General features: G+C 49.2%; 1 protein-coding gene across 2 annotated transcripts in view; it reads left to right on the plus strand.

The window, feature by feature from the left end:
* Window positions 1–27,663, plus strand: part of TBL1X (transducin beta like 1 X-linked) — a 234,053-nt gene that overhangs the window by 51,357 nt on the left and 155,033 nt on the right. The window contains exon 2 of one of the 2 annotated variants that reach the window (XM_047843778.1): window positions 4,706–4,783. The exons of the other annotated variant lie outside the window; for it this stretch is intronic. The gene's annotated coding sequence lies outside the window, so the exon portion shown is untranslated. The remainder of the gene's footprint in view (window positions 1–4,705; window positions 4,784–27,663) is intronic. 2 annotated transcript variants of the gene reach the window in all.

Consider the following 27,663-nt stretch of genomic DNA (forward strand, 5'->3'; position numbering starts at 1 on the left):
GATCAGCCTGAATTCGCCATCATGGGCACTCTTAGTTCGGGTGTCCTGTCACTAAGACAGTTGTGCATTGTGTTTAATAACTGGTGACGTGAGGGCACAAGGTGAGGCATTCTTCTACTCTGTGATGACTCGAGCACGTACCATTTGTTTTTTAAGTTTATTTATTTATTTTGAGAGAGGAGAGAGACGGTGCAAGCGGGGGAGGGGCAGAGAGAGGTGAGAGAGAGAATCCCAAGCAGGCTCTGCACTGCCAGTGCCATGGCTCAAACCTATGAACCGTGAGATCGTGACCTGAGCTAAAACCAGAGTCGGGTGCTTAACTGGCTGAGCACCCCGGGCAGCCCCTGGTTCTGTTTTTAAGGTACCTTATAAGCACGTGTTACAGCCGTGATTATGTGGCCATTACGTAAAGCTATCAAATTGTAAGTTTATGGGATGGCTGTTGTTTGGCCGGGCGTCAGAACGGAGCAGTTTAATCATGTGGTGTCAGTGCCGTATTGGGAGTGGCCTGTAAAGTTAAATAAGTTCCATTTGCTGTACACAGGTAGTAATTACAAAATAATGTCCACGGAATGCGAGTATAAATGTTGACCCAGCAGCCTCCGTAGCTTAGCTCTAAGATCCAAGCACAGCTAATCCTAATAAGGCGAGGGCCCATCTTCCAAGTGGGACTCCTCCCCACCACTGTGGTGCAGTCAGCCTCATCAGAAAGGGAACGGAATAAGAGAGCGAAATGACGTGGAGGTCAAAGACTCTTAATTGAATCTCGATGATAAAGATGGCACGTTACAGCTATTGGATTGAAGCGGTGACTTTAATTTCTCTTCTGGTGGTGGGACAAGAGCCATTTATCTCCCATGAACAGAAAGTGAAGTTCAAAGTCTGTTCACTAAACACTGGCTCGTATTTGGACTCCTAGAATGGTTTTGAGACTCTGAGTTACTGTTCTTTCTTTTTCGGTCTTGAAGCAATTACTGAAAGGTCAGTCCACTAATTCCTTCCAGAGTTACCGGAGACCTTTCGTGTAATCATTTAGAACTTGATTCCAAGTAGCTAATATTTATCCAGTTCTTACTTTGAGCAGGGCACAAACATGGGGGGGGGCGGTGGGGAGCTGAAGGAATCTTGGTCCTTACCCTTGAGACATCTAGTATCTTGAGTGATCTACGTATGTTAGCCACAGAAATGTCTTGGCGTCCTTGTTCGGGCATATTGAAGAATTTGGTGTTACAAGTAGATTCGCGTCTTCCTGCCTTTCGCTCCCTAGCACTGTGTTGGCACATAGTAGGTGCTTTATAACTACTTGCGGAGTGCGTGGAAGGGGGACTTGACCTGACCGTGATCCGTAGTGCATCGTAAAATGGCTTCTGCTGCGTGGAGGGTCATTAATCCCTGATCTTTTGTTAACTGATGCTGTTTATGACGGCGATCACCCAGACACCTCAGAGTTTTGATTCTCTTCGAGGGTGGTTGCTTCGTCTGCTTGGACTGCTGTGACAAAGTACCAGAAACCGGGGGGCTTATGAACAACAGAAGTGAATTTCTAACATTTCTGAAGGCTGGCAGTCCAGTGTAGGCCGATTCGGGGTCTCCGGAGAGCCTGCTTCCTGGGTCACAGACCACCACCCTCTCGTTGTGTCCTCACGTGGTGGAAGGGGTGAGGGAGCTCTCTGGGGTCTCTTTTGTAAAGGCTGATCCCGTCATGAGGCTTGTACCCTCATTAACTAATCACCTCCCACGAGCATTCCCGAATACCATTACGCTCGGCATTAGGTTTCAACGTATGAATTTAGGGGGGACACAAGCATTCGGGCCACAGCGGTGATGATACAAAAAAACCAAAAACAAAAACAATGAGTTTGACAATGACCTGTCAGGCATGGTGCTTCCTGAGAGACAGTCCCAGTTGACGCGATACATGACACCGGTTCTCAGATTCCCCAGTCAGCCGTGGGTTTGTGCAAACCTGATGAGGTGGTGGCTAGTGGTGATCAAGGTGAGAGGACGTCTTAAATTTTGCTTGTGAATCTATGGCGTATCAGGAATAACTAGTCGCCGGTGTCCTGGGAGATCACGCGGTGTGTGAGGGAAGCTTGGAGCACAGAAAGGTCGCTTTAACTAGAGACGAAGAATTTTGGGAAGGCGGTGGTCAACGAGGGAGGTGGCCTGCATGCTTGGAGCCGTCGTGTGCGGGCCAAGAGCTTTCCCACGTGATGCGTAGGCGCGAACGCGGCAGCACAGACAGCACACAGTAGGCTGTTTCGGGTGGCGCGCGGAAAAGTTTGAAGGCGAACGGACAGTTGGGATGTGCGTGGGTGAGTTGAGGTCTCGGAGGCCCGCCCTTGGAGGATGGAACCCGTTCAGTGAAAAGAGGGGAGACCACTAAGCTTTTTTTGTTTTTGTTTCTGGATGGGGCAGACCACATCGGAAATTGTACGGAAGAAAGAATGGTCTGAGAGTAACACGTAGATCAGGGCTGGCACACTGTGAGATCAAGCCCGTGGTGTTTCTGTGTGACACCCACCCTCCGCAAGCTAAGAGTGGTTTTTACATTTTTAAAGAGTTGTGAAAGATAGACAAAGGGCAACACGGGACACAGACTGGTGTGATTTGCAAAGCCTACGATACTCATTATGTGGCCCTTCACTTGAAGTAGTTTCCTGAGCCCCAGTGGATCGGAAAGGAGAAGACAACCTTACAGAACCCCTTTTCTCCCCACAGTAAGAGGAAGTTGAGCGTGTTGGCAGAATGAGGACCCTTTTGGAATTCTGGGTAAGGAGAGACCAGACATGAAGATGGGGCAGGTGAAGTAGGGCCCGGAACAGGCTGGAGAGAGAGAGAGGGTGGGATCGAGGACAGAATGTCCATTAACATTTGGGAAGGTAAAAAGGCTGATTGTTTCTTTGAGGAGAAAAGAATTGGGAAGGAAAATGGGTGTAGAAAATTAGCTAGTGGGTGGGGAAGAGGAAAGTGGAGACTCTTTACAAGGGATCTGCCCCAGGCTTGGGGGTCAACCCTTGAGCAGGGTAGAACATTCTAGAATGGGTGCTGTGAAGAATGAAATGCAAAGACCATTAGCATTTGGTTTCTGTGGGGTAAAAATGCCATGTGTTACATTATGTAGTGATTTATCTTTTATTTATTTATTTTAACTTTTTTTAACGTTTAATTTAATTTTGAGGCAGAGAGACAGAGTGCGAGCAGGGGAGGGACCGAGAGAGGGGGAGACACAGAATGCAAAGCAGGCTCCGGGCTCTGAGCTGTCAGCGCAGAGCCCGACGTGGGGCTCCAACTCACAAACCATGAGATCATGACCTGAGCTGAAGTAGGAGGCTTAACTGACTGAGCTTCCCAGGTGCCCCTGCTGTGATTTACCTTTTAAAGCGTGGACTCCTCCACCATCCTGTGGTGCGTTCAGCTACTAAGAATGTCTTGCTAATTTTTATTCAGGAGCAGTTGAAGCAAGTGGCTAGCACAAAGAGGAGTGACGTTTGGTAATACTTGCTGGATGAACGAGGGCTAGATAGCAGAATAGTCCAGTTAAAGATAGGGAAGGCACCTTCCAGTTGTACCTCTGGCCCAGTTCGTTCACCAAGGGGAACTCAGCGAACAGCTACCAGACCAATGCCGCCCAGTAGAACTTTCTGCAGGGATAGAAACATTCTGTGCTGTCCAATATGGTGGCCATTCAGGTGTGGCCAGTAAACACTTGAAATGGGTGGGCTTGTGGGATGGAACAACTGAATTTTAAGTTTTACTTTTTTTATTGTGGTAGAATATATATATCCTAATGTTTACCGTCGGAACCATTTTTAAATGTAGAGTTCAGTGACTTTAAGTACATTCCCACTGTTGTGCGACCATTAGCACCATCCATCTCCAGGACTTTTTCGTCTTCCCCAACTGAAAGTGGTCTGCGTCCTCCCCTCCCTCAGTCCTACCACCTGTGCTGTCTGTCTCTGAATCTGACTCCTGTGGGTACCTCAAATGAGTTGGGATCCTCCGGTGTTTGTCTTTCTGTGACGTGCTTATCTCACTTGGCGTAAGGTCCTCGAGGGTCATTCTGTGTTGGAGCACGTGTCAGAATTTCTTTCCTCGTTAAGGATAAGTGACATTCCATGTGGATGTATGCCGTTTGTCCGTTCATCCATCGATAGACGCTTGGACGGTTTCCACCTTTTGGCCACTCTGGGTGTGTACTTACTTCTGGTTGATGGGACTCAGCAAAGGCACGTGGGGGTTTGTGAGGCCTGTCGTGGGAGAAGCGGGTGGCCTGGTGGCACTTTTCGGCCTTGAAGGCTTTGGAAGGAAAGGGCTTCTCTGTGACCGCGGGCAGGCCATGAGGGGGTCAGAGTGCATCTGAGTTCAGGGTCCTTGGCATGGAGGGGACAGGACGCCGACTCCAGGAGTTTGTCAGGTGTTAACGGCTTGGGATATTTGTGCTGTGCTTGATGTCTGGAGGTTCCGTTGATAGTTGAAACATAATGATTTATGGAGCCTGGAAACTAGATTGAATCTGTCTGGTTTCCTGTGTCTCGCTCCCTCAGAGGTCGGCATGGCATTCATGCTGCTCTCCCAGTTGGGATCATTTCAGCCTGCTTGAGCCTTCTCTTCTTGTGGCAAAGGGTTGATGGGAGGCTCCAGTTCTGTCTTACGTATCGGTTTCCAGGATGGCATTTGATTTTGTATTTGTTGTTGTTTGAAGGGTGTGGCGTGTCCGGAGCCCAGAGTGTCTTTGTGATCCGCCAGTGGAGCTGAGGTCTGTGTGATTGGCCCGTAGCAGGTAAAGATGGCGGGGGAAAGTGGCCTGGTGGGGTGCAAACTGTGTGTGCACCTGCTGCGGAGAAGCAGGGCCACGGCACCTCCCCTTGGCCCCGGGGGGGAGGGCCGGGACGGTGGAGAGGATGGATGTCTGTTGGTGCGGAAGCTGCAGGGGAACCCGGTGCTCAGAGACCAGGAGGCTCGAGGACTGGCAGGTGAGGCTCACGGGGATGAGAGAGTCTGAGAGTCAAATGACCATCTTGATTTCTCTCCCGCGGTATGTCTTTCAGTGGCTGCAGCGCGGACAAGGGTAGGTTGTGTTTGGGGATGAAGAGGAACGTCTGGACACGTGCGTGTTTGCTCACACGCACGGGGACCTCCTTGTGACCTTCACGGCAATATGGCGGATCCGTGAAGGTCGCGGGTATGGCGTTGGTCTGAGAGTGACTGGGGTCAGGGAGGAAGGAGACCCCTCCATGGCGTAGCCGTGGCATTTATCAGCTTAACCTTGGTTTCCAAATCAGGAGGGGGTGTTGGACGGCATTTACTTTATGAGGCTGGTGTATGAATTCAGTGAGGTGACATAGGTGGAGATTTTGGCGCATGAGCGCTTGGTAAAGGTTAGTTTCTTTTTTTATTTTATTTTTATTTTTTAATTTATTTTTGAGGGCGGGGGGGCAGGCAGCACGCAAGCCAGGGAGGGGCAGAGAGGGAGACACAGAATCGGAGGCAGGCTCCAGGCTCTGAGCTGTCAGCACAGAGCCCGATGCGGGGCTCAAACCCACAAGCTGAGATCATTACCTGAGCCGATGTCAGCTGCTTAACTGACTGAGCCCCCTGGGCTACCCGAGGTTAATTTCTTTACTATTTTGTTTTTATGTTTGTTTTTGAGAGCGCAGGCGCGAGGGGAGGGGTAGAGAGGGAGACAGAGAATCCGAAGCCGGCTCTGCGCTGACGTGGGGCTCGAACCTAGGAACTGTGAGATCAGGATCTGAGCTGAAGTCGGACGCTCAGCTGATGGAGCCACCCAGGCGCCCCAGTTAGCGTCTTTAGACACGTGATGGTCCCCGCTCCCTTTTCTCTTTGTAACTAACTTCTGCTTATCCTTTAAAACTTGGCTCAGGTATCACCTTCCCCGGAAGCCTCCGTCTCCCACCCTCATGGCTCTGCTTCGTCCGTCTCTTGTAATACTCCAAAAGCGGTTTGCTACAGCGCTTCTGTGTTGTTTAGATACCCCGCCCCCAAGCTGTCCTTTGTGTGGTGGCCACAGGGCCGTGTCACATCATGTCATCCGGGCATGCGGCGTGTGTTCAGGCAAATGGGGAAGACCAGGCTCGTGAATCTCCTGTCCCTCCCCTTGTTTCTCCAGATCGTGGGAAGGGCACGGCCCTGTTAATTCCAGGAATCCTTGCAGACCACGGGCTGAGAGGACACAACTGGGCCAACGCAGTGGGCCGAGGAGGGTGCCAGGGGACAGGGTCTGGCTCTGGCTAGGGTCTTAGAAGACATCCCTGGCTGCCAGCGGAACAGAATGTCCACAGGGTTTGTACATGGACCACAGCTGGTATTTACAGGTCAGGAACTCGGCCCAGGAAAGGTATCTGACGAGAAGTCTTGGGATTTTCCACGCTGTGGACAGAGATCCTGGGAGCCCATCATCATCGTCACCGTCCACTGTCCCAGCAGATATTTGCTGAGCGCCTCCTACGTGCCTGGGAGGGGGTGGGGTCTCGAGGGCCTCGCGCACTAGCTGTGTGACCCAGACAAAGAATCAGGCCTGGCCTGCAAGCTACCAGAAATAGTACCCTGGGGGGTAACTGAGTCCTGGGAGTCAGGCGTGCTGGACCCTGGTCGGCACCGTCCGGGGGCACCATCCGCGATCACGGTGGGAGCCGGGCTTCCTGAGGCCGTCGGGCCGTGATGGAATGTGTTCTTTGTGCTGGCCAGACCTAGGCGAGCCAGAGAGAAAGCCAGGAGGCCGTGGCTCCTTCCTGAGGTCGAAGCCTCTCTGCCGTGCTCTCCTCCTTATAGAACTCACCTCCTCCCCATGGTGGTTGAACTGGACTCATCCCGAGAAGGTGGGAGCCGCTGAGGCAGGGGACACCAAGGGTGATTTGTGTTCATCTCAGATATGTGCTGATTTAGAAGCTGCCCCATGTTTTAGAAGTTGACAGCAGGCTGAGCTAATCACAAGCAAGTCTCATGCAGTGGGGGCTGGGCGGGCTGGTTGTGTCCCATGAGTTTTTACTCGGGATGAAGTCGGGAGAGAAGATGGTCGTTCATTCACTCCCACGTGGGTGTTCTTTGGAAAAGCCTCTCCTTTAGTGACCAGCCCCAGGGAATGTTGCTGTTAAATATTTTTGCGTATCTTTCTCGTTTAAAGGATGTAAAAATGCTCTCTCTTTTCTAGTATTCTTTTTTTTTTTTTTTTTTGACAGAGAGACAGAGTAGGAGCAGGGGAGGGGCAGAGAGACAGGGAGACACAGAAGCCGAGGCAGGCTCCAGGCTCCGAGCTGTCAGCACAGAGCCCGACGCGGGGCCCAAACTCACAAACCGTGAGATCCTGACCCGAGCCAGTCAGATGCTTGATGGACTGAGCCACCCAGGCGTCCCCCAAAATGCTTTTTCTACCAATTTAATTAAGTGTGAGTGTGGCCTTAGTCTTTCCCCAGTTCCTAATTTTGCTTTTCTTTCTAGTCAGAAATAAAGGCAGAATGTGCTTTTTTGCTGTAAAGCGTACGTGACAAAGTGAACCTCCCTCACCAGCATCACGGAGCTTGGGAATCGGGCAACGTAAGAACAAAGCAAAACCAAACAAAAAAGCAAAAATGGGTTGGGTGGAATTTATCTATAATTAACTGTGCTAATTCAATATTGTGGAAACAAATGATCGTAAGGCCATTACGGTGCAACCGATCCGTTCGTAAATTGTTTGATCCTTGAAGTGTCAGGCACCTGATGTGGGAAAGTCTGTGTCGGGCTTGAGTTACCAGGACTGGGTTTGGCAATTCCGTTCTTTTTCTCTGGTGAGAGAACAAGATTTCTGCCTTGCTCTTTGAAGGTGGCAGTGAGTTCAGCCCGCAGATGGAGGTGGGCTTAAGGGGAATATTGTCAGAGGGCATTGTCTTAGAAGAAGGGAGAAAGATTCAAAAGGAGATTAATAAGCATTTCTCATGGGTGAGAATTTATTCTCTGGGTTTGGCCTTCCTTTTAGGTTTGTACGCATTTATTTTTATTACGGTACGTGCTGTTTAAATTGTAAAACTTTTAGAGAGGGTACCGAATGGTATGAGGAAGAGGTAAAAACCTCTTTCTCCCTCTTAACCCCACTTACAGGTTGACCGCTGTTGACAGTCGTGCGTTTTTTCCGGCTGTTTTACACGTAGTCATAGGCACGTATGGGTGTGTGTGCACGTACGTACATTGTCAACAGCTTGGTTCTAAATCAAAACCAAGCTGTCGGTAAAGCGGCATACATACGCATCTCGGACATGTTGGGGCTCGGGGAGACACGTACATCCCCTTGTGGGGCGCGTGACGGTCCGTTCGGGCTCTTGGTTTCCAACGACAGAGACCGCTCCTGGCCAAGTCGAGCTGACAGAGTCTGTCGGAACTGATGACGTGACGGAGCAGGAGGAAACCAGGCAGCTGTACAGGACTGAGAAGCAGGAAGCAGGTAACACAGCAGCGTTCCCTGGGGCAGGAGTGCCTGGATCCCGTCAAACTGGCGTGACCAAGACCGTGGAGGAAGCTTCCCATACATCAGTGTTCCTGTGTCACTGCGTCAAGATGCATAGTGTGTGTGCGCGCACGCTCATGCGATAGGTGTGCGTATCCAGCTGGTTGAACTGCAGTCATGTGCCCGCCTCTGGGCCAGACCGGACACCGAGGACAGCAGGGGTTCGGTCCCCGCGGTACGGCAGCCCTCCCACTAGGAATTGCCGTCACCAGGCGTTTGCTGTTTGTTTACTGGATGTTTGTTTACAGGTTTTGAAGGGCCCAAAGCAATGAGCTATAAGTTCCTTTGGAGTTAGCAGACATTGCAAATATCACATTCTGGGGAAAATGTGACATTTGTGAGTGAAAGAACTGCCTGTGCACCTCTGTATTTTTTCCCATTTTTCTTTAAACATTTACGTATGTATGTATGTATGTATGTATGTATGTATCTACCTATCTATCTATGTAGAGAGTGAGAGCTGGGGAGGAGCAGAGAGAGGGAGACACAGAATCAGAAGCAGGCTCCAGGCGAACTCACGGAGCTGTGAGATCACGACCTGAGCTGAAGTTGACGTTTAACTCACTCAGCCACCCAGGTGCCCTGTAATCCCTTATTCTTCTAAAAAAAAAATTTTTTTTTAATGTTTGTTAATTTTTTAGAGAGAGAGCATGAGCGAGGGAGGGGCAGAGAGAAAGGGAGACACAGAATCTGAAGCAGGCTCCAGGCTCTGAGCTGTCAGCGCAGAGCCTGATGTGGGGCTCAAACTCACGAACCGTAAGCTCGTGACCTGAGCTGAAGCCAGACGCTTAATCGAGTGAGCCACCTAGGCACGCCTGTAATCTCCTATTCTTTTTTTTTTTTTTTAATTTAAAAAAAAAATTTTTTTTTTTTTTAAATTTTTTTTCAACGTTTATTTTTGGGACAGAGAGAGACAGAGCATGAACAGGGGAGGGGCAGAGAGAGAGGGAGACACAGAATCGGAAACAGGCTCCAGGCTCTGAGCCATCAGCCCAGAGCCTGACGCGGGGTTCGAACTCACGGACCGCGAGATCGTGACCTGGCTGAAGTCGGACGCTTAACCGACTGTGCCACCCAGGCGCCCAAAAAAAAAAAAATTTTTTTTTCAACGTTTATTTATTTTTGGGACAGAGAGAGACAGAGCATGAACGGGGGAGGGGCAGAGAGAGAGGGAGACACAGAATCGGAAACAGGCTCCAGGCTCTGAGCCATCAGCCCAGAGCCTGACTCAGGGCTCGAACTCATGGACCGTGAGATCGTGACCTGGCTGAAGTCGGACGCTTAACCGACTGCGCCACCCAGGCGCCCTTGTTGTGAGTTATTTTTAAATGGTCCAAACTCCTGCTAATCATAAGGTACTTGCTCAGTTGAGAGCCCAGGAAGTACGACCGTTGCTGTCCCATGGGATCTGTGAAGCCTTCTGGAGAGGTGGCCTGGCTGCACAGCTTTGGGATGGTCTCGTGTCCACGGAAATTCTGGCCCCGTGTTTTTCACTCTGACTCTCTGGAGCTCGACTGCACAGTGTCCGGCCTTCCTGGGTCTGCGGGGGGGAGGGGGGCGGTCACGCCTGTGCAGCCCTCGACGGGGAGGATCCAGACACAACTCGTGGGAGCGTGTGCTTAACCGTCAGTGTCGAGCTTGACACAGACACAAACTAAGTGCCTTTTGTTGTAACAAGATACATTTGAACTACCATTTCAGTATTAAGACAGACTTCACTTGGTATTTTGTTGAAGACAAATAGTGGCCCAGTGGACCTGGCCAAGGTTTATGCACTTTTTATTCTCGGCTTTATATGGTAAGACATTTTCGGCACACAGGAAACTATGACTATGTTCATCTGTTGTTAGCATTCTGCCAAATTGGCTTTATCTCTATTGCGTGGTGGTTTTTGTCTTTCCTTTTTTTTTTTTTTTTTACCCTCTTGTGGTTCCCTGCCCCCAATCTTTGGAGAGTAAGGCTATTTTTGAATATAAAAACATTTCCATGATCCCCAAGTCCAAACTCTATGAATAGGTGTTCTCTAAAGTCACATTCCAACTCGCCTCCTAATCCATTTTATTTTCTGCTGCATTTCTGGGCTCCTCGCTACATTTGTTTACTGTTCTTAAAGTCCGTCCCCCCCCCCCCCCCCCCCCCCCCCGCCTCCCACGCCGAAGATCTGTTGGTAATGCTTAACATTTATACAAAGAAAATGTCAACTTCTTAAGTAGGTTTTGTGACTGATGGTTAGCAAAGCATCCTATCTATGCTATTTCAGTATTAAGTATTTCACTATTTATTAAGCTTGGTGTGTAGGATTTTTGGTGCTCTTCTGGAGAATTACAAGGGTTTCTCCAAAGACGTGATGAAAAGAGGTCCAATTGAGACCACTTGTGATCACTTGATATATATACACTTACGTGTGTGTGATACGAGGAATATCCTAAGGAAACAACACTCACTAATGTTGATTTATATTCATGCAAAGTAAGGAATAAAAAAGAAAGGCATGGGCGCCTGCGTGACTCAGTCGGTTAAGCGTCCAACTCTTGATTTCGGCTCAGGTCATGATCTCTTGGTTCATGGGATCGAGCCCCACATCAGGCCCTGTGCTGACAGTGTGGAGTCTGCTTGGGACCCTCCCTCCCTCCCCACCCCCCCATCTCTCCCCCCCCCCCCCGCTTCTCCCCTGCTCATGTTGTCTCTGTCTTTCAAAATAAATACATAAACTTTAAAAAATTCTTAAAAAATAAGACACAAAGCTTAAGGCTAAGCAGTATCAGTTTTATACAAAATACCATGCCTTTGTCATGCTTGAAGGTACCGGTTATCCCCTGGCCTGAGTTTCTTAGCACAGACGACACAAAGAGCGCATTCTAGGCTCAGAAAGACCTCTTTCTCCCGGATGTGCAAGTGTAGATTTTCCTTCCTTCTTCTCTTGCCTTCTGTCATGGCGTCCTGGGCAGCGTCATGTCTTCTCTCCGGGCCCAGAGGTGGGCCGCGGACTGTACCACCAGGAGGTGACGGCTGCCTGCCTCTGCTCCTCCAGGGCTGGGTCTCAAACAGCAGCCCCCCCACCCCCGGCCAAACCTGGCTCGCTGCTTGCTTTTGTGCACACTTCACGCTGACGATGGTTCTCATGGTTTTTTTTTTAATGTTTCATTTTATTTTTTGGGAGACAGAGACAGAGCACGAGCCGGGGAGGGGCAGAGAGGGAGACACAAAATCCACAGCAGGCTCCAGGCTCTGAGCTGTCAGCACAGAGCCCGACGCAGGGCTCGAACCCATGGACTTGAGATCATGACCTGAGGCGAAGTCTCAGGTTGGACTTTCACCCGACAGAGCCACCCAGGCGCGCCTGGTTCTCACATTTTTAATTGGTTGGGGAAAAAGCATCAATCTAGCCTTTTCAGAAAGAGTCCGCCAACTCCAGCTCCATCAAATGAGACCTTTGAAACTGATGTCAGAGATCATGGGTCCCAAGCCCACCGAGGATCTAAAAGCCACTCAAATGCTTGCATTTCGCAAGTAAAAGCAAGGGGAGTTGTTCGCTCCCTCCTGTACCAGGCGGGCTCCCTGGGGACCTAGAGTTCCGCTGTCCCTGTGCTCCCTGCACAGACCTGTTCTTGCGATCCCGTCACCTGTAGGACCTGCACACCTCGCGGTTTGGACTTGGGAACAACGTGCAGCAGCTAGTTCGCTGTGGAATCTTGGAGAAAAAGAGCACTGCGCCGCTCCACCCCCACCCCCACTAAGGTCCTAAAAGCAGCATGAAGGACGCTTTCATTTCCTTCGAGCTTCCACGTGGGGCAGAGCGGCCGGGATGATGGCACACACAGATCAGACGGCTTTCTCGGAAGGCAGGGCAGAGGGGACGGCCACAGCCCCTTCCCTCGCCGTGCCCGGCCTGGTGTGGCCGTCTCAGCAGTCACTGAGCGACCCGTCCCTTCTGATCTCAGTCCCTGTCAAAGGGGCTGCGGCTCTGGGCTCCCAGAAATCGTTGTCCAGGGCTCTGCCCCCGGGTTCTGGGCCATCGCTGGAGGGAGAAAGAGGCAGACGGACGCGAGCGTGAAAATCCTTTTTGGAGTCGCCGTGAAAAGGAGAAAATGAGAGCTTTGATGTAGACTCTGTTTCCAGCACTCCATTTGATTCTTTGTCCACAAGCCGAACGAAAATAAACAGTAATTTAGAGGCAATGTTTATGTAACCTAGAAGAATGTCGGTCAAGTGCGGGGAAGATGGAATCTGGGTTAATGCAGGACCACCTCCCGAGCGCTCTCCCTGATTGCGGGCTTCGGTGGAAAGCTAATGAAAGGAAGCAATTTCGGTTTTTGTTAGACTCTTCAAAATCCCCTTGGTAAAATACGGACTTTTTTCTTTCTTCTTTTTTTTTTTTTTTTGCTTGGAAAAACACAGATTGTTTTTTGTGAGAGCTTATCATTTGGTCATTTTGATGGAATGTAGGTCGGAAAAGCGTGATGCAGAATGTATTGCGTTCGTAAGACCTCTCAGAGCGGATGATTCTGGCTGTGAGTCATCATAATCTGGGAAAGCACACTGCTCTTGTTCCAAGGACCGTATGCCTTAAATAATGTCAGGCCACGTTCTGTCTGGGGACGTTTTGGTGGTTTAGACTGGCGATTCTCAGCCCGCGGCAGCTGTGTCCCCCAGGGAGCATGTGGCATTGTCTGGGGATAGTTTTGGTTGTCATAGCTCGAAGGGGGGGGGAGGGGAATGTTCCTGGCATGTAGCGGGGTGTGACCAGGGATGTTGCCGCCGTCCTATAGGACACAGGATAGCCCGCACCACAAAGAATGGCCTGGCCCCAAATGTACGTAGTGTCAAAGTGTAAGCATTCTGGGCTAATGAATGTCTTAGAGTCTCATCTTGTGAGTTTTTAAATGTAAGATAGTACATATATGTGTGTGTGTAGACACACATACACATGTGTGCGTGCACACACAGAACGCTGCTCACTGTACACACAACGTAGGCCGTGGGGCGTGTGGCCTGGAATCCGGCTTTAACATGGATCCCCAACACTTGCCCAGGGTATTGTAACCTCCTGGGCATTGGCACATATATGTTGGTGATGTTGGTGACAGTGACGTGAAGACCCGAGGGCGTCTTCCGTCCTGCTCAAGGGTGCAAAGTAGAGTGGATTTCATACTTTCAAGACGTAGTTTAGAATGTTCTGATTTTTAGGATGGTGCATCTCAACGGTTTTCTTTTGCGCATGTCAGTAGATTATGTTGTGAGTATTCCCTTTACAGCTTCACGACCTGAACTTCCCGGTACAAAAGCCGAGATGGGTGCAGTGGTAAAGGACTCTGATGTGGACACACAGCCCCCTATCAATGTGGAGGAAGAATTGTGCGGGCACATGGTCGTTTTGGGAAACACGTGTGTTCCGGGATGTTTGTGGAGAGTGTATAGGATCTCTCTCCATGTTGAGCGTTGCATATGGAGGTCACAGAGCAGAGAACGACGGATTCACGGCACAGACACTTCGCGAGCACAGTAGGCCAGGCGCTCAGCAGGCACTGGAGTTGTGGAGCGTAGTTTTCCCCCTTGAGACCCTTACATCTGGTCGGAGAGGCACGTGAGACCCTCACATCTGGTCGGAGGGGCGGGTGAGACCCTCAGATCCGGTCGGAGGGGCGGGTGAGACCCTCAGATCCGGTCGGAGGGGCGGGTGAGACCCTCAGATCCGGTCGGAGGGGCGGGTGAGACCCTCAGATCCGGTCGGAGGGGCGGGTGAGACCCTCAGATCGGGTCGGAGGGGCGGGTGAGACCCTCAGATCGGGTCGGAGGGGCGGGTGAGATCCTCAGATCCGGTTGGAGGGGCAGGTGAGACCCTCAGATCGGGTCGGAGGTGCAGATGAGACCCTCACATCTGGTCAGAGAGGCACATGAGATCATCAGATTTGGTTGGAAGGGCAGGTGAGACCCTCAGATCCAGTCGGAGGGACAGGTGAGACCCTCAGATCTGGTTGGAGGGGTGGGTGAGACCCTCAGATCAGGTCGGAGGTGCAGATGAGACCCTCACATCTGGTCGGAGAGGCACGTGAGACCATCAGATTTGGTTGGAAGGGCAGGTGAGACCCTCAGATCCGGTCGGAGGGGCGGGTGAGACCCTCAGATCTGGTCGGAGGGGCAGATAAGTACCAGAGGCTCCATTGCAGGGATCAGAGCTGCAGGGAAGGTGTGGACGTCACTGGGCACCGGGTAAGGACCTGCTGGACATGTGGGTGCCGGGCCCTTAGATGAGGGAGGAGATGAGGTGTGTGGTGTCCGGGACGAGGCGGGGCCCCTGCCCACGTGGTACGTACCTTGGCCTTGCTTGTCCAGGGGTCCTCAGATAGGCCTCCGTCTGGGTCTGTAAATGTCGCGGTCGCGTTTATCCTGCCTTCGAGATACAACATTTCTGGTTTGGGTGTTTTAGGGCAAAGGGGGCGGGAGGTGTTTGGGGACTGAGCTGAGCTTTGAGGAAAATGGCGGTGGCGTTCACTGAAGAGGGAGCGGTCTAGAATTGAGGTGCCAGCCTTCCTGCTGGGTGGGTCTGCGGTCTTGGGAAAACCATCCGGCCCCAGTCCATGTATCCGTGATTGGGGGAGAGCAGTGCGTGTGGGGAATAAACGAATAAGGTGTCAGTAAGTGTTTGGTGCCTTCTGAGGTCAAGCTCGTGGGAGTTGGAGCTGGCCGGGTTTGCACCCACCTCTGGTTCCTGATATCAGGCCAGCCTAAACTGTGAAGTGTGCCAGGCAGCGCTCACACGTGCCCACCCCCTCGACCACAGTCCCCTACCAAAGAGCGGTTCTCACTACTGGGCAGGGTCCTAAAAATAGCACTCCCGTCTCCAGCCGCTCTTTCCCCTGCCATCACCACGTGCTTCTCTCACGCTGCGGCGACTCTGGGTGCTCTTCCCATTTCTTAAGGTGGCCCTCGATCGTGGTGGCAGGCAGAGCAGTGGCCCTCGGAAGGTGTCCAGTCCTAGTCCTGGAACCCGTGAGCGTGTCTCCAGGATCTTGAGATGGGGAGGTTTTCTGGTTGTGTGGGCCACAGTCGCCACTGAGACGCCTCCACGTGGAGGAGGAGAGAAGCTGGAGGGTCAGAATCCGAGAGAGGAGGGTGTGCGCTGGAGCAGAGGCCGGAGGCATGGGGGCCCACGGGCCACGGGATGCCGGCGGCCTCCGGACGCTGGACACGCTGAGGAAACGGACTCTGCCCTGGAGCCTCAGAAGGAGGCTCTGCCCCTCTGACCTGCTCCAGACATCTGGCCTCCAGAACCCAGAGAACAAATCTGGGTAGCTTGAAGCAGCTAAGTTGATGCTGATTTGTTACAACAGCCATAGGAAACCAACACCATGCATAAACCAGAGGTGTTAACAGTCCAGAGTTGGGTGTACTGGGACCAGGGGGTCCATGTAAGAAATGGACAAAAGATCAGGGTCCAGGACTTCTGCTCGATGGCCTCTTCCTCCTCTTTCAGTGAGAACACAGCCTGGCAGTGAGATGGGTCACCTGTTTGTTGTCCTTCTCATTGACCCTACCACGACGGACCACATCTGAACATGTTTATTTGTTTGTTTGTTTGTTTGTTTGTTTGTTTTGAGAGAAAGAGAGGGCTCGCCCAAGCGTGGGAGGAACAGAGAGAAGGAGAGAGAGAATCCCAAGCAGGCTCTGCTCTCTGTGCAGAGCTCGGCGCGGGGCTCGATCCCACGAACCATGAGATCGTGACCTGAGCCGATACCAAGAGTTGGACACTCAATCGACCGAACCACCCAGGTGCCCCTGGACAGGTTCTTTTCAAGAACCTGGGCAAACAATAATCCTACAAAATTCTGATTTTATAGTGAGGGTTCAGCCTGAAAAAGAAGAGTATACTCCACAGAAAAAGCTGAAATTAAAGTGGGTGAGTTACAGACATCTTTTAAACAATGCTGAAGTTCACGCTTGTCTGGAAGAAAAGCTCTTCAACAGGTTCATTAGCTACTGGGCAGTTTTAAAAATATATTTCACTGTCATTCTTGAAGCTTCGTCATGTGTCACAACAGAAAATTGAATTTTGTAATCCACTTACTGAATTTAAAATCCACTTATATTGAATTTAAAATCCACTTAAACTAGGGTTTCAGGTGTTAGTATTCTTGACTCCTAATAAGCAGATATTCTAGTGAGTTTCATCTTCTGGGTTCTGTTGTGACTGCCACAAGAAGCATTTTATGTATTTCGATTTTCATCGCAAAGCAGCTGAAAATTATGTATAAATGTGACTCGATTCAATAAAATTTATTGTTCAGGCATAATTTGAATTAGAAAGGCCTTCTATATGCCTCTTACCAAGCTAGATTGTGCAATTATGCTTTTGACGCTAGAGGAAATGTACTTATTTAAAGTATAAAATCCTTTTTATCAGAGCAAATGAAGTTTCCGTTTTTTTTTTTAAATTGGAAATTTCTCTAGTTTTTTGATCATACAGTAACAGCGTAACAGTACATTTTGTTTAGTGTTTATACACACAATCATAGGTAATCTTTGCTTCGGTTTGTTTTTTTTTTTTTTTTTTTTTTTTTTTTTTTTTTTTTTAGAAAAACAGCTTTACTGAGGCATCGTTTACAACATTCACCTGCTAGAGATGTACAATTCAGTGATTTTTAGTAAATTCACAGTCATGCAGGTATTATCACAGTGCAGTTTCAGAACATTTATCGGCCCCAAAAGACACCCTGTGTCCACCAACAGTCCGTCTTCCCCTCCCTGCCAGGACCTAGCAACCCTTTATCTTTGTGTATCTATGGATTTGTCTCTTCTGGACATTTCAAATAAATGGAGTCGTACAGTATGTGTATTTTGTGTCTGATTCCTTTTGTTTTGTATGATGCTCTTCAGAGTTCATCCATGGCGTAGCATGAGTCAGTATTGTGCTTTTTTTTGTTGTTGAAGATACTCTCTTATTAGGCACGGACCACATTTTGCTTATCCACTTGTCATTTGATGGACGTGGGCTCTTTCCCCTTTTTGACTATTAAAAATAAGCTGCCTTGAAGATTTGTATACAGGCTTTTGTATGCACCTATGTTTTCACTTTTCTTGGGCATATTCCTAAGAGTGGAATTGCTTGGCCATGTGAATTCTGTGTTTCACTTTCCAAGGAACTGCCAGATGGTTTTCCAGAGTCGCTGCACTGTTTTACATTCCTACCCATGATGGATGAGCATTCCAGTTTCTCCGTATCCTCACCAACACTTGTTACCATTTGGCAAAGAAATTTCTGAACCTCTGTTATAATGCCCACAAGTGTCACCTGTTGAGTACTTAGGAAATTAGGGATTTTCATTACCTGCCTTAGAGTCCACAAACCCCTTAAAGAAAGAAGCTAAGGGGCGCCTGGGTGGCTCAGTGGATTGAGCATCCAACTTGGGCTCAGGTCATGATCTCACGGTTTGTAAGTTCAAGCCCCCTGTCTGGCTCTGTGCTGACAGCTCAGAGCCTGGAGCCTGCTTCTGACTGATTCTGTGTCTCCCTCTCTCTCTGCCCCTCCCCTGCTCAGGCTCTGTCTGTCTCTCTCCAAAATAAATGAACGTTAAAGATAATTTTTTTTAATTAAAAAAAATAATTAAAAAAAACAGCTGGGCCGGACGTACGCATCTGTGCATTGTATTAAGTCTGTCCTAAAGGTGGTTCTGCATGGATGAGACAAAAAGGGATTAACAAGTGATTTCCAACACAAAAAGGATTGTGGGGCTCTGCTTGCCCAGGGACTGCGGAGACAGGGCTTAGACCCAAAGGATGAGTGCTGAGTGAGTCCTGGTTTTGTGCCACTTGTCCGGGGAAGGAAGTCCCCAGATGTAGTGAAGCTCGTTTCTGGGTCATTAACCCTTGTTCTGTGCTTCCAAATTCCATCGGCAGCCTTCATTTGCCCATGTCACGTAACCTAATGTGTTCACAGCTTCTAGAGATTAGGATGCCCTGGAAGAGTCGCTTGGGTAGTTCAGGGACAGGCTGAAGTTTGGCACGAAGGCAGGTTTTCAGCCAGGAAGCTCTAACGGAGGGAGGACGACAGCACCGCGGTTGGTTGGCTCTGCAGCGTCCTGTGGGAGGCGCTGTAGAGACCGTGCTTGCTTGTAATGTAAACCCGCAGACCTCAAACTATCCCTTGCGGTGATTACAGGGAATATAGTCTACTTTTCTAAAACAGGGTGCTGAGGGCCCTAAAATGGTATGACTGGAGCACGGTGGGAACTCAACGGCAAGAAAAAGGGTGTGTGAGTTTCTGATCGCTGCTGCGACAGGTGACCACAAGCTCGGTGGCTTATGGTCATTTGTATTATAGTTCTGGAGGTCACAAGTATTATATTGTATTATATATTGTCGTATTATGTATTATATAGTATTATATGTATTGTTTTATAGTATTATATGTATTATATAATGTAGTTCTGGAGGTCACAAGTCCAAAGTGGGTCTCACTGGACAAAAATGGAGAAATCCACAGGGCCGCTTTGCTTTCTGCAGCTCCTAGAGGAAAATCTTTGTTTTGCTCTGTTTTGTGATTGCCTTCCCCACTTCTCGAGGCTGCCTGCAATCCTTGGCCCATGACTCCTTCCTTCGTCTTCAAAGTCAGCAAGTAGCTGAAGTTTTCTCACGTGGCGTCACTCTGACACGGGTTGTTTTGCAGCCCCATTTAAAGGGGTCCCCTGATTACTTGGGGTGTGTTTGTCACTTCTTTTTTAAGGTCAGAGTAGTAACCCGAATTCCATCCGTCACGTTTATTCGCCCACGTCGTGCAACCAGATATGTTCAAGGGTAGTAGACAGGAGGATGTGCGCAGCTTGGGTGGGGAGGGGTGTTACTCTGCTCAGCACAGGTTGTCTGCTTACGGTATTGTGATCATTTATTCCTGATGGTATTATCAGCCCTGCCCCCTGCTTTTCTCGCTGTGTAGGAACGAGCACTTCCGGCAGGCCATATGATGACCTTGGGTTTGTTTTCTGGAGCACAGTACTCTGGACCTGGTAATGAGGTCCACCAGATCTCTGCTTTAGGAAGATTCCTGCGGTTTTCTGGATTTGCAGGGGGAGAGATCAGGAGAAGGGAAGCTGTATGCAATCCTTCAGAAGCCAGGTACCATGTAGGGGAGTGGCAGTGAACGTGGAGAGATGCAATGTTAGAGGCTTATGGGGTCGAAATGATAGGCCTTGGCATCTGATTGAGGGAATGTGGGGAGGGGGTGGCAGAGAGAAAGGAATGGGGCCAAGATGGGAGCGGCAGAGTTTGGGCCTGGGGGTGCAGGGTAACATTTGGTGTATAAAAAGACATAGTAATGCGAGTCTGGGAAGAAAGTGAAGATTGCATTTGAAATAGTGACCTTCAGGTGCTGGGCAGGGATCCACGTGGAGATAGGAGGCAGGCGGAGGAAATACTGCCTCGAAATAGAGCTTCAGGATTACCTACGAAGAGGGCCGCCGTCGGGAGATGGTGTTATAGGGGAGCAAAGCTAGAGGAAAAAGATTCAAGAACAGAGCGCTGGGAAAGTGTTTCATGGATGAGGTGATGAACCAGAGAAACAGTCTGAGAGAGAGGAGTTATGAAACAGAAAGAGGTCGACTCATTCGGCACGTATTTATTGAGCGACTATTGTTTGCCAGGTCCTGAAGAAATAAAGACAGATGCAGTTCCTGCCCTCGGTAGAGTTTGCGGTCCAGCTCAGTTGTTCTGGACCCACTCACCTGGGTGTGTGGCCATAATAGTAGCTGGTGACAGGCGAACAGTAGTGCCAGATGTCCCCGAGGAGCGGGGAGGATGAAATGTCATTATGTTTGTTGGCGTTATTATGTCAAGATAGCAGATGGAGGAACCTTCCTTTGACGATTCACGTTCTAAGCAAGGGCCCTTCCTACACACTTTGCCATGTTAGAACCTCCAGGTTTTTTTTTTTAATGTTTGTTTATTTTTGAGAGAGAAGAAAGAACATGAGTGGGGGAGGGGCAGAGAGCGAGAGGGAGACACAGAATCTGAAGCAGGCTCTAGACTCCGAGCTGTCAGCATGGAGCCCCTTGTGGGGTTCAAACCCACGAACCATGAGAGATCATGACCTGAGCTGAGGTTGGATGCTTAACCAACTGAGCCACCCAGGTGCCCCAGAAGCTCCAGGTTTAAAGACTCCCTGCTTCTTTATACAGAAACTTGTGTCTGGGACCTTGACATTCCTAGTTTGTCATTCCAGATCCTAGGCAATCTCAGTTGCTGACTTGTCTCTAATATCTAGAGTCGTCACATAATTTCTTGTCCCCATCGGGACACTTTTGAGAGCGAAAGGCAGCACTGTTCTTCATGACCTTGAACAACAGGCATCAGCCAGAATCCTCTCAAGCCAAAGACAAGTGGATATGTTGATGTCTTGAAATGAGTCATAGTTAGCACATTAAGTTTGTCCTGAAATTTCTCAACTCAAATTTGTGAAAAAGGTGTTTTTTTTAAAAAAGGTTTGTTTATTTTGAGAGAGAGAGTGTGATGCGGGAGGGACAGAGAGAGGGAGAGAGAGAATCCCTAGTGGGCGACGCTGTCAGCACAGAGTCCGACCCGGGGGCTTGATCTCATGAACCGTGAGATCATGACCTGAGCCACCCAAGGGTTGGACGCTTAACCGGCTGAGCCACCCGGGCCCCCCTGGGGGAAAGTTTTAATGCCAGATGGTTCGTAATTGTTCCCCAGCAAGCCTGGAAGTGCGTTCATACACACTCATTCAGGCACGGTTTCCGGGCTGTCGTCAGTTTTCTCGTGTGCGCTGTGTTCTGCACATTCCTCCAGACCCCACCGTGATGGCCGGGAGGGCACGCCATCTCAGGGTGTCACCGACATGCTGCCACGATGCAGTCTTCCCGTTGGGTGTTTCTTCCCTGAACATTAGGTAATGAGAGCGTAGCTTTCTCCTTGTCCCCAAGTTGGCCCTCGAAATTTTTTCACGCTTAAAAATTACTTATTTTATTAGGCATTGCTTAAAATAACAAGTTGAATGCAGCGGAGAAAACATTTGTCTATACAGGGGGTTACCAAGCAAGTGTTAAAAATGTTATCATACAGGGGCACCTGGTGGTGCATGCAGTTGAGCGTACGACTCTTGATTTCGACTCAGGTTGTAGGTGATCCCGGGGTGTGGGATAGAGCCCTGCGTGGGGCTCTGCACTGAGCATGGAGCCTGCTTTCTCTCTCTCTCTCTCTCTCTCTCTCCCTCTCCCTCTCCCTCTCCCTCTCCCTCTCCCTCTCCCTCTCCCTCTCCCTCTCCCTCTCCCTCTCCCTCCCTCTACCCCATCCCCCGTTTGCACTCTCTCTCTAAAACTACAACAACAAAATCACAATACGATACAAATGGCATATTTTTTGGCATTGAAATGTGTTCACTATATACCGTAGTGTGTTGCTGTGACCTCAGGGGACCTGCAGCCCAGTTGGGACTTGGAACGCGTCTAAAATGTGTCCTTGGAGTCGTACGGGCTGTGCGGAGACGTGCACACCACCGCCATGTTGTTTGTACCCCCTCAGACTTGATTTATTTATCTCCCTGTGCTTCGGTGTCGTGCGATTAGATCCCATTGAGAATTATTTTAAGAAGCAGCCCGATGAAACGTCTCCTGGACTCCACCGACTGAGAATAGAGTTGTACGGAGTGCACGCGTTCCTTCCTCTCGGGGGCCCATGGGAGAAATTGTGCACATGCTTCATTTTTGGGATACAAATATCTACTCATACTTGTTTCCTTGAATAGATGTCTGGGAAACTCCAGAAACCGATTTTAGCTCCGTGCAACCGATGTAAACTTGTGTCTGCCGGTAGGCTTTGCCTACGTCCTCATCTGTCAGCTCTAGCTCATTCTTCGCGCCATTACCTTCCGTTTGCCCTGATTTCCCCCAGTTAATTATTTTAGTTTTGCCATTGTGCTTATTTGGAACCCACTTCAAGTGTTTTTCTTTCTCCGGGTGGAGAATTACTAAGTATTGCAGTGAATGAGAGCAGTGTGGTTTCTTGGAGGTTGTTGGCTCACGACAGCTTTTGAATTCTCATGTGTTAGTAGCATCTTATTTTAATCTGGCTGCTTCCCGCTGAAATGCATCGGGCAGAGCATATTTCTAAATTTAGTGTGAGGGAGGCTCGGTCAAAAGCAGCTGGCCAGCGGACCCGAGGTAAAGCTTTCTAGGTCTTTCAAGTCTGAAAATTAAACTTCTGTAAAATCACTTTATGAAAGAAAGATTCGTAACAATTAGCAGCACTCTGGAATCACTTGATCGTCCTGGGAAAAAACTCACACCATTTAAAAAAACAAATTCTCCGGCTTGAAGTTACCTCGAACGGAGCGGAAATTCTTTTTCTATCTCTGGCAGCAAGGTGCGGCGGTTTCCTCTAAACTCCATTGAAAACAGGACCTTGGGGCCCCGGATGTGCTCCATAACTTTTGTCGAAAAGCGGGAAGTGAAAATGAGGTTATGGAAGTAAAAGTTCTTCAATGTCTGCCACTAAACAGGTATAAAGAATTAGCACGGGGGCGCCTGGGTGGCTCAGTCGGTTGAGCGTCCGACTTCGGCTCAGGTCATGATCTCGTGGTCTGTGAGTTCGAGCCCCGCATTGGGCTCTGTGCTGACGGCTCGGAGCCTGGAGCCTGCTTCCGATTCTGTGTCTCCCTCTCTCTCTGCCCCTCCCCTGCTCATGCTCTGTCTCTGTCTCTCAGAAATAAATAAAACATTTAAAAAAAAATTTAAGAATTAGCACAGAGAGGGGCGCCTGGGTGGCGCAGTCGGTTAAGCGTCCGACTTCAGCCAGGTCACGATCTCGCGGTCCGTGAGTTCGAGCCCCGCGTCAGGCTCTGGGCTGATGGCTCAGAGCCTGGAGCCTGTTTCCAATTCTGTGTCTCCCTCTTTCTCTGCCCCTCCCCCGTTCATGCTCTGTCTCTCTCTGTCCCAAAAATAAATAAACATTGAAAAAAAAAATTAAAAAAAAAAAAAAGAATTAGCACAGAGATAATTTGTGTTTCTCGATTTACGAGAAGGAAAGCTTGGGAATAACTTGTTGGGATCAGCTCAGTGCCTCGGCTGCCCTCCGTTAGTCACCACTAGTGCTGACGGTCTCCCACAGGTCAGGGGCCATGCCGTGTATCTTAGCGTGACTCCCGGGTCGTCATCTGCGGCCACACGTCTGCTTCGTGACAAGGCTGTGAGCTGATTGCATCATGCATGGACTACGATGACAAGGGCAGTTTTGGCCAATACTTGCCTAGTTTCCACTGTGTGCCAGGGAGGGTTCTCTGCTCTCCTTGTGTATGAAGGGCGGTGTGTACCCCTGACGTCGTCATGAGGGTTCACTTACGCACCTCGCACAGAAGAGGACCTGGGGTGCGAGGATGCCCGACCCCAGGATATGCACGCAGCTGGCACGGGGAGCCGGGCGGTTCTCGCGGAGCCCTCTGGCCCCAGTGTCCGTGCTGGTAATCGCCTGGCTCACTTGTCGGTGTGGAAGCACAGGAGTGCGCCTGGAGGACACACGTCTGAGGACCAGGCTTGGGTTCCAGGGAGAGCTTGCCGAGAGGGTAACATGCACGAGTGACGCAGAGACGTTAGCCGTGATGCAGTACTTGGACTTGGACGTATGGTTCTTTCAAAGGGCGCAAAGCTGGGGAGTGTGAAACCAGTTAGGAGGGCTTGCACATAGCCCGGGCAGAAGCTGGGGGTGTGGTGTTCTTTTTGAGGTGGTTGTCGTAGGGACTGACCTGGACGTTGTAGGATGTGTAAGAGCGCCCCTGGTCTCTACCTACTACGTGCCAGGAACCCTTCTTCCCCCGTTGCAGCAACCTGTCTGTGCCCATCGCCAGTGTCTCTTGGGGGAGGGCATAATCACCCCCAATAGAAAACCTCTGGTCTAAATGCTGGGGGCAGGAGTGACCCACAGTGTAAACCACAACAGAATTCCCAACGGCCTCTCCTCCCAGCTGTTGAATTTGACACTTAAAAATTCCAGGGCCGTCCGGCTGGCCGCCTGGCTAGCTTGTGACTCTCCATCTCAGGATCATGAGTCTGAGCCCCGTGTTGGGTGTAGAGATTCCTCAAATAAATAAAAACTTAAAAAAAATCAATTTTTGGAAAAGTCTCGGGCTTAAAAATCATTTTGAAGGCATCTGTTTCCAAAGGGGCATAGAAAGTTGGGGATTTCTATGGGGATTAGAAAGTTGGGTATTTGGGGGTTTACCTTTACAAGAGTTGTTCAGCTTTTTTCTTCTTTTTCCTTAAACGTTCATTTATTTCTTTTGAGAGAGAGTGTGCGCACGTGAGTGTGGGGGAGGGTCAGAAAGAAAGAACAAGAATCCTAAGCAGGCCCCGTGTGATCCCACGATTCACGAACCGTGAGATCATGACCTGAGCTGAGTTCAAGAGTCAGAAGCTTAACCAACTAAGCCACCCAGGCGCCCCCACCTTCTTTCATTATAGTGAAACTCCAGTATGTTTGTGTAAGAGGGTTGGGGTTTTTTAAGTCTTGATTTGATGTGAATTTTTATGTAGGGCATCTTCCTGATCTCCTGAGTATGGAGGTAACACTTAAAGGACGATGCTTGGTGACCAGAAACAGATGTGTGGGTGTGTGTGTGTTTTAATACTTAGTTCTTTTTTTTTTTTTTTTTTTTAATTTTTTTTTCAACGTTTTTATTTATTTTTGGGACAGAGAGAGACAGAGCATGAACGGGCGAGGGGCAGAGAGAGAGGGAGACACAGAATCGGAAACAGGCTCCAGGCTCTGAGCCGTCAGCCCAGAGCCCGACGCGGGGCTCGAACTCCCGGACCGCGAGATCGTGACCTGGCTGAAGTCGGACGCTCAACCGACTGCGCCACCCAGGCGCCCCAATACTTAGTTCTTAAATGAGCAGATCATGGACACTGGTGTCCCAGATTTTGGAGCATGTATGTAAGCAAATAATTGAACATAATTGTTTTACAAAAGGGATTTGCTTGCAGCATTGTTAACTGAAATTGAAGACAGTACGATTGACCTTTCCAGGTGAGTGGGAGATAGCAGGTGTTTGAATGATAGAAACTGAAATGTGATCACTAGGGCCGTATGATGTTCGGAAACTTTTAATCATAATTTCAGTGAACAGATAACGCGCTTGACAATTCCATTTAAAATTATGCTCAGTGCTCACTGCAAAATGTGGAGACAGTGCTTTGGGAGAGGAGGAAGAGGTTCAGTGGATTCTTTCCTACCTCATGATGCACGATGCCCTCTATAAACAAAAAACTGAATAGAGTCACCTGAAGATTATCTTCATACAGTTTAGTATTGTATCTGTGGGGAGGGACTCAGATGGCTGTTGACTGACAGTTTGCTAAGTAAGAAAGATCATATTCTCCTCATACTTTAATATGTCTTCTTTAAATGTTGTGGTTATTTTTCTCTCACTGAAGATCCGATCGGTTTCATGCCACTAAATGAAATGTAATCGCTCGTTCTAATTTAAATAATAATTGCTTAGAAGCAAATATTGTACGACTGATAGCTTATTAAAATTTGCTGTGGGTTTGTTTTTTTTCCGTTGCTATTGGCTCTAGAGTCTAGATAAATTATATAATTGTAAGCCCAGTCAAGTCATGCCATTACCTTGTATCAGATTTTCACGTGACAAGCCGTATTTGGGTCTTTCTGTATGAAATCTGCTTGGTGTATCATAGTGTGAGTCAGGAAAGAGCCTTTCGTTTGTTGTGAGCGGCCTATGGTTGCCTCGGTTGGGGTGGGGTGGTGGGTGAATGATGCATGTGCCTATCTGTATGCATCCAGATACATCAGTGTGAGTGAGAAGCATTGACTCTGTTGGTTGTACAAGCCTGAAAGGCTTGTTATTAACATCATAGTAGATTAAAAAGGAAAAGGAAAATCACGGAAATCAAGTTTGGTGTCTGTTTTTCTCCTTTTTGAACAGTTGGTACTTTCACGCTGAACTTCTAAACCCTACCAACATAATAAAAAGTCATGTTTTGCAGGAACAAAGGGATATTAAATGACTTACTAAAGAATAGATGGAAAAAAACGTGTTTCCCTATTGATCCCTAAATAAGAAAGGAATGATTTTCCCTGAACATTTATTTCCCGATCCCCACAGTGCTAACACGCTTTTCCTGAGAGTTGAGAAAAACCATAACGACTTTCTTTTGGTTTGGATCCTGCTCTTAATTCGTTTCCAGTGCACACCTGTTACAGGCCTGCTGTATTGTGGGCTCTGAGCTGTAAAGAAAATGGGTCCCAGTGATGGAGATGAAACGGCGGCTTCATTGGGTTTGTCTTGGGTGCTCGGGACTTTTGCAGTTTGGGTTTCGTTTTGGTTTTTGCGGTTCTGTTTTCTGTCGTGGTCATTGTGTTGTTGTTTTTAAATGTTTTTTAGCGTTTATTCATTTTTGAGGGACAGAGCATCAGGGGGGGAGGGGCAGAGAGAGGGGGAGACACAGAATCCCAAGCAGGCTCCAGTCTCTGAGCTGTCAGCACAGAGCCTGACGTGGGGCTTGAACCCACGAACCGTGAGATCATGACCTGAGCTGAAGTCGGACGTTTATCCAACTGAGCCAACCAGGCACCCCTCATGGTCATTGTTAATAGAATGTCTGGATAACAGTTTGTGATGTTTGTGGTATTTGTTGAATGAGTAAATGAATGAATGAGAGCCCAGAGGATGTTCTGGTATGCTTCTTTAGTTCTGTCCCCTAGACCCCCTCCTGTACAGAAGTAGTGTAGGGTGCTTGTGTTCTCATGAAGAAGGAGACCATGAGGAACTTCGTAGTGAAAACAGTAATGGCGAGGATGTAGAAATTATACCCGATTTCTCCTCCTCCACCTCCTCCTATTTTAAGTTTATTTACTTATTTTGAGGGGGGAGTGGGCAGAGACAGGAGGGGAGAGAATCCCAAGCAGGCTCCGCACGGTCAGTGTGGAGCCTGAGGTAGGGCTCGAACTCACGAATCAGGAGTTCATGACTCAAGCCAAAGTCAGGAGTCGGATGCTTCACCAACTGAGCCACCTCGGCTCCCCTTAGTTCCCTCTTCTGAACTCATGGTTAATATCATCTTAGAGTTGGTGCTGAAGGCACTGACTGCTTCTCCTTTGTCGTCCCCCCATCTCCCCATTTGTCACAGTCTTTAGATTTGTGTTAA

The sequence above is a fragment of the Prionailurus viverrinus genome, chromosome X, assembly GCF_022837055.1.
Source record: "Prionailurus viverrinus isolate Anna chromosome X, UM_Priviv_1.0, whole genome shotgun sequence".
Taxonomy (NCBI): Eukaryota; Metazoa; Chordata; class Mammalia; order Carnivora; family Felidae; genus Prionailurus; species Prionailurus viverrinus.